Genomic DNA, 11,352 nt, shown 5'->3' with positions numbered 1-11,352 from the left:
CAAGATCACCATCTACGGTTTTTCTGCCAAAGTATAATAAGGGCCCATTCAGTTATAGGACCTTCTATTTGCCTCAACATATGTAAATAGTGTCTTGCATGAGTAGGGATATTATTACCAATTATGAACATTCTGCAGGGTACAGCATGGATCAGCAACTGAACTGGATTGGACTGTTCATATGAATTCTGTGGCTACAAGATCAGTTTGAGGCTAGGAGTCCTGTGATGGGTAACTCAGCTCCTGACTCCCCAAAACCTGACCACCGTCTACAAGGCGCAAATCAGGAATGTGAAACAATATTCTCCACTTGCCTGAATTAGTGCAGATCCAACAACACTCAACAAGCTTGACTTCATTCAAGACAAAGGAGCCCATTTCATTGTCACCAAATTCACAAACACTCATCATCTTCTTAGAAATATATCACCAGTCTTCAGTGTGGCTGAGGCAAATTCCTGGAGCTCCCCTCCTGATTGCATTGTAGGTTTACCTACATCAAATGGGCTGCACCAATTCAAGAAGGCAGCTCTCCACACCTTCTCAAGAGGAATTAGAGTTGGATAGTAAATGCTGATCAATGCTGTGATACCTACATTCCATGAATTTTTTTTTTAAAAAACACAGGATTTTCACTAAGGACTGATCAATAAATTATCTTCACCAGAGTACCAGCTAATTAAGTAATTGTTGACACTGTCAGCAATTTTTATGTTTTCTTCAGTATTCCAGTCATGTATTAAGTAATTTAGTGGATGGAGTTTTTAAAAATAGTGATGCTGAAAATGTTTGGACCTGGGGCAATACCTGAGGAACTTCTGCAGTGATGTCCTGGAGCTGAGATGGCTGACCCCCAACAATCACAATAATCTTTCTATTTGCTGGGTATGATCTAATCAATGGAGAGCATTCTTCTGATTCCCAAAGAACTCTAATTTTGCCAGGGTTCCCGATCAAATACAGCTTTGATGTCTTGGACATTCACTCATGCCATAGTTAGAATATTCCCCTGTGACAGTTTAGGAACACAGCAACAAAGTGGTAATGTGACAGGATTAGCAAGACAGAAGCCTAGGATAAAATTTTAGGAAAACAGGCAGTGTCAGGCACTAACATCCAACAGATCTTGGAATTAACTTCAAAATCTGGTATTGAAAGCTAGTTTTCGTAATTTTGATTGGAATAGCCAATATTAATTGTTGCGAAAGCCTTGATGGTTTTCTAGTGTCCTTAAGCAATGGAAATCTGCTATCCTTACCTGACGCCATGACCCACTTGGGAAAATGTGCTGATACTTGAGCCTCACTCCTGCCAGGGTCATCATAAAAACTAAATATTTAATCAAATTCATCAAAATCCCCAGTTTACCTGTTTGTTGGACTCAGGTTACAGAAAACACTGACCAGGTTTCTGTACTTAATATGGACTGCAATTTATTACAGTTAAATCAATTCTGTCCACAGGCAAGCAAAAATATAAATTATTACCATATAACTCTGTTAGGTGAAAGTCTAAATCCCTGCTCACACATGCAGACAGCGACAGTCCAACAAACAAACGTTGATGCTCTGGAGCGAGGAATACAAAAACAACATTAATTAACAGCTTTAATGTAAAACATCCCAAGGAGCTTCATAGGAAGAATAGCATTCAAAATTGGTCCGAAAGCACCTAAGGGAAATATTACAGGGCGGCACAGTGGCTCAGTGGTTAGCACTGCTACCTCACTGCACCAGGGACCCAGATTCGATTCCAGCCTTGGACGACTGTCCGTGTGGAGTTTGCACATTCTCCCCATGTCTGCGTGGGTTTCCTCCGGGTGCTCCGGTTTCCTCCCACAATCCAAAGATGTGCGTGTCAGGTGAATTGGCCATTCTAAATTGCCCATAGTGTTAGGTGCATTGATCAGAGAGAAATGGGTCTGGGTGAGTTACTCTTCAGAGGGTTGGTGTGGGCTTGGTGGGTCGAAGGGCCTGTGTCCACACTCTAGGGAATCTAATCTAATTAGGTCTGATAATCAAAAACTTGGTTAAAATGTTTTTGGGGTATCTTTAGAGAAGAAGTAGACAGGTTGAAAAGATTATATGAGGAATTCCAGAGCTTAGGATCCAGGAACTGAAGGCACAACAGCCAATAGTGGTACAACAAAAATCGGGAAAGACCCAAAATTAGAGGAATGCAGGGATCTTAAAGGTTTATTGGGATGGAGGAAGTTCCAGAGTTAGGATGAGATTTGAAAGAGAAAAATGGTGAAGAACTTTGTGAGAAACTGGTCCAAAGACATCTGATCCTGTCATTTGAGTTTCTAGATGTTTTGTCTCAAATTACTTGTTTATTACAACCCAAATTGTTATTTCTGGAATAGATCCATCCAATTCATACTTGAATTGTCCAGTATTATCTACGATTACCCTGTTCCATAGATTCTATGAAGCATCATTTCAGCCAATTGGTTTTGAATTTAACCCTACCGCACAACTCACCTTCAAACACAAACTGAGTCCTCTGGTTCTATTGTTGCATTAAAATGGTTTATAAAAGCTTTCTCTTTCTTCTACATTATTTTCCCCTTTACAAATGAAGCTAAACACTTTCCCTTATGACCCTCCTTTCAGTATTCTTTATCATCTTTTGACGGATTATATTACTTAAGTACATTTATGGATTTATTTAGATTGAATTATTCTGTGGATACTAATGGCTGCAAATCTAACACGTTATTGCAAATGTACACCATCAGTGTGAAAACATCTTACAGAATTTCCTGCTCATTATTTGCATTAAGAACAAACAACTTGTTGCTTGTCCCCTGTTTACTATGTGGTAGAGTGATTCCTCTGACAGAAGAGATAAGCAATGAGAGAATGGATAAAAGTAGAAAGAATGGAGCAGGAAAACAAAGAAAATGGAGAGGGAGAGAGAGAGAGAGACAAAGCAATGAGTGAAGGGAGACAAAGTTTAAAAGGAGGATTGTATTGATTGCAAGAGATTGTATTTCCTTCTTACTGGATATTCCCTTAGCTCTTCCGTTTTCAGGGCCAAACAGTCCAAAGTTTGAATAGATTGATCTTTTGGCAGACTAGTTAATTTCAAAATTGCCTGTCTCTCACCATTAACTGGCGTTACAGGATATAAAAGACTGTGGGACATTTACACCCTGTGCTGTCCTCTGTCACAATTAAACTGTGTTTTCATGGTCTTCTTGTAACTTTTTCAATTACAAAGGCATACTTATTTTTAATTATCCCTTTGTGATTATGTTCAGTGATCTAATGTGTTAATCTGCACCCTGTGTTACTTGTTGCACCCAAAAGGTTTCCTAACCTCACCTAAAGTTCTGAATACAAGCCAACACCCTTCGGCTTGTGACTGAGATATGATAGTCTTTCCCACATCTGGTAGAACAATGACAGACTTTGATCATTGCCAATACGGTTTTCTATATATATCGGTTTCCAAAACTCTGCCAGAAGATGGGTGAAGCTACAGAACACAGAGTGAATTCAAATCCAACTGAGATTGGTTAAAAGGGTATTTTCTCCCTCAGAGGATATTATAAGAGGATGAAGATACCTAGCACAAACTAGCAAATACAACAATGCAACTATGTGTAAATTATTAGGAAAGACATACAAAACCTAAGAGGAAAGCTTCTGAGTTTGGGATTAAAACGCATAATCAATACAATGTAGGAGAATAATTCTTGCAGAAGCAATTTATTGATTCATACACTCTTACAACACAAGGGGTTAATTATATCTATAATGGTAATGTAAAAGTTCCTTCCAATCAGTTTTAGTTGTAGATTAGATTAAATTACTTACAGTGTGGAAACAGGCCTTTCGGCCCAACAAGTCCACACCGACCCACCGAACTGCAACCCACCCAGACCCATTCCCCTACATTTTACCCCTTCATCTAACATGAAACTTTATTGCTGGAACAGCACAGCAGGTCAGGCAGCATCCAGGGAACAGGAGATTCGACGTTTCGGGCACAGGCCCTTCTTCAGGAATGAGCAGAGAGAGACCTCACTTTCTCCCTTCATCTAACACTATGGGCAATTTAGCATGGCCAATTCACCTGACCTGCACATCTTTGGACTGTGGGAGGAAACCGGAGCACCCGAAGGAAACCCACACAGACACGGGGAGAATGTGCAAACTCCACACAGAGGGTCGCCTGTGTATAAAGGGTGCTGAGGTGGAGGTGCTGAGAGCTTCAAGTTCCTAGGAATAAATATTACCAACAATCTATCCTGAGAGAAAGTGAGGACTGCAGATGCTGGAGAGTCAGAGTCGAAAAGTGTGGGTCTGGAACAGCACAGCAGGTCAGGCAGCATCCAAGTGGCAGGAGAGTCAACATTGTGGGCCTAAGCCCTTCATCAGGAATGAATCGGGCTTATGCCCGAAATGTCGACTCTCCTGTTCCTCGGATGCTGCCTGACTTGCTGTGCTTTTCCAGTGCCACATGTTTCAACTCTAACAACCCATCTTGGCCCACTCACAATGTGCTACAGTCAAGAAAGTACACCAACGTCTCTACTTCCTCAGAAGATTAAGGAAATGCAGCATGTCTACAATGACTCTTACCAATTTTTACAGACGTACCATTGAAGGCATCCTATCTGGATGCATCACAGTTTGATATGGCAACTGCTCTGCCCAAAACTGCAAGAAATGGCAGAGTTGTGAATATAGCCCAAAACAGCCTTTTTTCCATTGATTCCATCTATACTACCCACTGCGTTAGGAAGGCAGCTGATATATTCAAAAAACTCTCACTCCCCGGTTATACTCTCTTCCATCCTCTTCCAATGGGCAGAAGATACAAAAGTTTGGAAACATATACTAACAGATCCAAAAACAGCTTCTTGCCCTCTGTTAACAGACCTTTAAATGGACTTGTCATATATTAGAGTTAATCTTTCTTTGCATCTCTTTTGTAGCTGTGATACTATATTCTGTGTTCTGTTCTATTACTCTGATGTACTTATGTAAGATATGATTTGTCTGCATAGCATGCAAAACAATACTTTTCACTGTATATTGGTACATGTGACAATAATAAATCAAATCAAATCATCCTCTATCACCTCAGTGCATGTCCACCATGTACAAGGCAGAGGTCATGATGGTATACTTTGTACTTGCCTGGATGTGTGCAGCTCCAAATGAACTCAACGTAGCTTGCACTATCCATGCTAAAACAGATTGCTTGGTGCCAACTCATTTATTACCTTCAATATTCACTCCTTCACCGCTGACACAGTGGCAATGTTTAAATATCTTGGATCTATGCAAGGCCTATTTCCAACTACAAGAAGTTTATTAATGAACTTTTACAATATCCTTTAAAATATCTCGACCATGTCTTGTAGTTTCTGTCACAGATTCACTGAATTATTATAATATGGAGGGAAGCCATTCTGTCCATGGTGCCTGCACCTTTGTGTCTGTTTACTTTCCTCTGAGTCAACATTCATACTTAGCCAATCACAATTTGAGCAAAGATCATTTAGTAGGCTCAAATAATCAAATAGAGATGTTGCTGACCAGAGACCTTGGAGTGCAAGTTCGTAGTTCCTTAAAAGTGGCGGCTCAGACAGATAGGATAGTGAAGAAAGCTTTTGATACGCTTGCCTTTATTGGTTAGTGCAATGACTATCGGAGTTGGGAAGTCATGCTGTGGCTGTACAGGACATTCTTTATGCCAGTTTTGGTATAGTGCATGCAATTCTGGTCTCCTTGCCAAAGGAAGGGTGTTGTGATACTTGAAAGGATTCAGAAAAGATTTACAAGGATGCTACCAGGACTGGAGGGTTTGAGCTACAGGGAGAGGCTGAAAAGGCTGGAGCTATTTTCCCTGAAGCTCGGAGGCTGAGGGGTGACCTTATAGAAGTTTATAAAATCATGAAGGGCACAAATAGGGTAAATAGACAAGGTCATTTCCCTAGGGAAGGGGAATCTAAAACTAGAGTGCATAGATTTAAGGACAGAGAGGAAGGATTTAAAAATGACCTAAGGGGCAACTTTTTCACGCAGAAAGTGGCCCATGTATGGAATGAGCTGCCAGAGGAAATGGTGGAGACTGGTACAATTACAACATTTAAAAGGTACCTGGATGGGTATGTGAATAGGAAGAGTTTCAAGGTATATGGGCCAAGTGCTGGCAAATGGGACTAGATTTTTATAGGTTATCTGGTTGCATTGGATGAATTGGACTGAAGGATCTGTTTCTATGCTGTAAAGCTTTATGACTCTAAGTCTTCTGAATAAAAGCTTATATTTCTTGGCACTTTAAAATAGTATGTCCCAAGCTGCTTCATTGCGGTGCTTTAAGACTTAATTAGTCACCAAGACACAGAAGGTGATATTCAGACAGATGTCCACAACTTTGCTCAAGGAAGTAGGGTTTTAAGTAGCATTTCAAAGGAAGAAAAGAAGACAGAGAGTCAAAGAGGTTTGCAGACAACACTAAGAGGTCGAGATGAGATAGTGGGGAAGGTTGTCAAAGGATACAGTAGGATATAAATCAGTTAGAAAGTTGGGCGGAGAGATGGCAGATGAAGTTTCATCTAGACAAGTGTGAGGTGATGCATTTTTGGAGGTCATTGCAAGAGGAAAGTATGCAGTAAATGGCAGGACCCTTTGGGAGCATTGATATATAGTAGAATCTTGAGGTACAAAGCCAAACCTCCTGGAGAGTAACTATACAAATGGATAAGATGGTAAAGAAGGTATACGGCATGCTTTCCTTCATTGATCAGGGCATTGAGTACAAAAGTTGGCAAGTCATTTTGCAGCTGTATAAAACTTTAGTTTAGTCACATTTGGAATATTGTGTGCAGTTCTGGTGATCACACTATAGGAAGGATATGGATGCTTTGGAGAGGGCGCAAAGGAGGTTCATCAGGATTTGAATGTCTTAGCTATAAGGAGAGGTTGGATAAACTTGAATTGCTTTTGCTAGAGCTTCGGAGGCTGAGGAGTGACCTGACAGAAGTATATAAAATTATGAGAGGCGCAAATAGTGTGGATCGCCCAAGTCTTTTTCCCAGGGTGGAAATGTCAAATATCAGGGGGCATAGGTTTAAGGTGTGACAGGGAAAGTTTAAAGATATGCGAGACAATTTATTTTTGGAATGTGCTGACAGTGGAGGCAGAAGCAGATATGATACTAATGTTTGAGACACATTTAGACAGATACACAAAGGGGCAGGGAATAGAAGGATATGGACCATGTGCAGGCAGATGGGATTAGTTTAGAATGGCATTATGGTTGGCAGGTTCTGTTCCTGTACCGTACTGTTCTATATTCCTGCAGCTGAAGGCACGGCTACCCATAGTAGAGCATTTGAAATCCTGGATGAACAACAGATCAGACTGATCTGATAGCTGTGTGATTGCGGAGCTGGAGCAGATTATGGCAATAGAAAAGAACTGTGTCATAGAGTGGTTTGAAACCAAAGTTGAGAATTATAAAATTAAGATGCTGCATGACTGTCAGCCAATGTAAATCAACAAATATAAGGGAGATGAATGAAAATATCTTTGTACTGTGGTACCAGAGTTCTAAGTGATCTTGAGTCTAGCAGGGTGGATTGTGGATGGCCTGGAGTGAATTTCAATAGTTAGGTCTGGGGGTATCAAAGGCATGAATGAGGGTTTCAGTAGCAACTGAACTGAAGCACAGGTCAAGCCAAGTGTTATTCTGAAAGTGGAAATGGACAATCTTAGAGAATGCTCAGTAATTGGTCACCTAAACTTGAGATCAAATATAACACCAATATTGTGAAAACTGTGATTTAGTTTCAGACAGTTGTCAAAGAGAGGACTGGTGTCAGTGGCTAGGGAATCGAGTTTGGATCAGAGACCAAAGACAATGGCTTCAGTCTTCTAATTTTTAATTAATGTGATAAAATATCCCAAGGCACTTCAGAGGAGTGTTAGAAAGCAAAATTTGACACTGTGCTATAAAAGATGATATTAGGGCAGTTGGCCAAATGATTGGTCAAAGGTATGGGTTTAAGAAAAAGTAGGAAAAAGAGGTAAAGTGTCTTAGGCAGGAAATTCTAGAGCTAGCACCTCAGTAATTAGTGTCATAGCCACTAGTAGTGGCAGGGCTGAAATCCTGGATGCTCAAGAGGTCAGAATTAGATGAGGAATACTGCTGAGGGATTTGGAAATGAAAATGATAATTTTAATATTGAAGTGTTGCTTTATTGTGTGTCAGTAAGCACAGAGATTATAAGTGAACAAGATTTGATATGAGTAAAGAAAAGAGCAGCATTTAACTCACCTCAAGCTTATAGAAGGTAACGTGGGAGGCCAGCCAAGAATGGTTGGAATTATCAAGTCCAGAGGCAAAATAGCATGAATGAGGGTTTTAGCAGTCAGTAAAGTCTTATGGGCCATGGGCTGCTGAGTCATTGGAGTGAGACAACTGACAGTGGTTTAACCTGAGGGTGATCATAGTTCAGGCAGTGAGAAAGGTTGAGAAGGTAGGACCTCCATGGCAATCTCAGTCAGTGCAGGAATTAACCAACGCTATTGGCATCACTCTGCATCACAAATCAACAATCCAGTCAACTGAGCCTTCACTGGATCTGAAATGTAAATTCTGCTTTCTGTCCACAGATGCTCCTCCAGTGGTTCCCAGCATCACAGATTCCATCTCCAGCCAATTCCATTCATTCCACATAATATCAAGAAATGGCTGGAGGTACTGGACACTGCAAAGGCAATGGGCCCTAATAACATTCCAGCAATAGTACTGAAGACGTGTTCTCTAGAACTTGCCACTCTCCTAGCCAAGCTCTTCCACTACAGTCACAATACTGGTATCTACCCGACAATGTGGAAAATTGCTCAGGTATGCCCTGTACACAGAATTGAATTGAATTGAATTTATTGTCACATGTACTGAGGCACAGTGAAAAGCTTTGTCTTGTGAGCAATACAGGCAGATCACATACTTAAATAGCATAGATAAGTAAATAATAGGTAAACAGCGGCAAAAACCAAAACACAGGCACAGGTGAATGCTAAGAGTTTGTGAGTCCATTCAGTATTCTAACAACAGTAGGGTAGAAACTGTTTCAAAACCGGCTGGTGCATGTGTTCACGCTTCTGTACCTTCTCCCCGATGGTAGAGGTTGTAGAAAAGCATTACCAGGGTGGAATGAATCTTTGAGAATGCTGGTGGCCTTTCCTTGACTGCGGGCCTTGTGGATGGATTCTATAGATGGGAGGTTGGCCTTTGTGATTGTCCGGGCTAAGTTTACCACTCTCTGGAACTGTCTCCGATCTTAAATGGCAGTTGCCACACATGCAGAGAGAATGCTCTGGATGGCGCACCTATAAAAGTTGGCAAGGGTATTCGCCATCATGTTAAATTTTCTAAGCTGCCTGAGGAAGAAGAGACATTGTTGGGCCTTTGTAACCAGTGCATCTACATGAAGAGTCCAAGAAAGCTTGTTGTTAATGACCACTCCCAGGAGTTTGACACTCCACTCATTCCACCTCTGTACTGTTAATGTGTGTGTGTGGGGGGGGGGGGGGCATGAGTAACATCCCAGTAAAAGTCAATAATGAGTTCCTTGCTTTTGCCGGCATTGAGAGATAGGTTGTTCTCAGTGCACCATTTTTCCAAGTCTTCCACATCCCATCTGTAGTCTGTTTCGTCATCATCTGAGATTCAAAAGACATGATGGCGTCATCAGCAAACTTGTAAATGCCATTAATCTGGTATTTGGTGACACAATCATGGGTATACAGTGAGTACAGTAGGAGGCTGAGTATGCACCCTTGGGGGGCTCCAGCATTGAGCGTTAGTGAGGATGAAAGCAGAACAAATCCAACCCAGCCAATTACCGCCCAATCAGTGTACGCTCCATCATCAGTAAAGAAATGGAAGGGGTCATAAACAGCACCTGCTCAGCAATAACCTGCTCAGTGATGCCCGGTTGGGATTTTGCCAGGGTCACTTAGCTCTTGATCTCATTACAGCCTTGGTTCAAATATGGACAAAAGAGCAGAATGCCAGAGGTGAGGTGAGAGTGACAGCCCTTGACATCAAGGCTGCATTTGACTGAGTATGGCATCAAGGAGCCCTGGCAAAACTGGAATCAATGATTAACAGGGGGCAAACACTCCGCTGGTTAGAGTCATACCTGACACAAAGGAAGATGGTGGTGGTTGTGGATAGTCAGTTATCTCAGCTCCAGGACACCTCTGCAGGAGTCCCTCAGGGTGGTGTCCTAAGCCCAACAATCTTAGCTGCTTCATCAATGACCTTCCCTCTGTCACAAGGTCAGAAGGGGGAATGTTCACCAATGATTGCACGGTGTTCAGCACCATTCCTGACTGCTCAGATACTGAAGCAATCCATGCTCAAATGCAACATGATCTGGACAATATCCAGGCTTGGGCCGACATGGCAAGTAACATTTGTGCCACATAAATGCCAGACAATGACCACTGCAATAAGAGATACTCAAACCAGCACCCTTGATATTCAACGATATTACCATCACTGAATCTTCCACTGTCAACATCTTTGGGGTTACTATTAACCAGAAACTCAACTGGACTCACCACATAAACACAGTGACTACAAGAGCAGGTCAGAAACTAGGGATATTGCAGCAAGTAACTCACCTCATGACACCCCAAAGTCTATCCACCATCTGCAAGCACAATTCAGGAGTGTAATAGAATACTCCCCACTTGCCTGAATGGGTGCAGCTCCAACAACACTTAAGAAGCTTGACATCATCCAGGTCAAACAACCCGCTTGATTGGCACCACATCTACAAACATTTAATCCCTCCACCACCAGCACTCAGTAGCAGCAGTGTGTACTATCTACAAGATGCACTGCAGAAATTCACCAAAGATCTTTAGACAGCACTTTCCAAACTCACAACCACGTCCATCTAGAAGGACAAGGACAGCAGGTACTTGGGAACACCACCACCTGCAAGTTCCCCTCCAAGCCACTCACAAAGAACATAGGCTATACAGCAGAGAACAGGCCCCTCGGCCCTCGATGTTGCCCCGACTTGTGAACTAATCTAAGTCCATAAACCTACACTATCCCGTCATCATCCATATGCTTATCCAAGGACCGTTTAAATGCCCCTAATGTGGCTGAGTTAACTAAAGTGGCAGGCAGGGCATTCCACACCCTTACCACTCTCTGAGTAAAGATTCTGCCTCTGACATCTGTCATAAACCTATCACCCCTCAATTTGCAGCTATGTCCCCTCATACAAGCAGATGTCACCATCCTAGGAAAAAGACTTTCACTGTCCACCCTATCTAATCCTCTGATCATCTTGTATGTCTC

Source organism: Chiloscyllium plagiosum, chromosome 5, assembly GCF_004010195.1.
Source record: "Chiloscyllium plagiosum isolate BGI_BamShark_2017 chromosome 5, ASM401019v2, whole genome shotgun sequence".
Lineage (NCBI taxonomy): Eukaryota > Metazoa > Chordata > Chondrichthyes > Orectolobiformes > Hemiscylliidae > Chiloscyllium > Chiloscyllium plagiosum.
Note: the sequence above shows the minus strand (reverse complement) of the source record.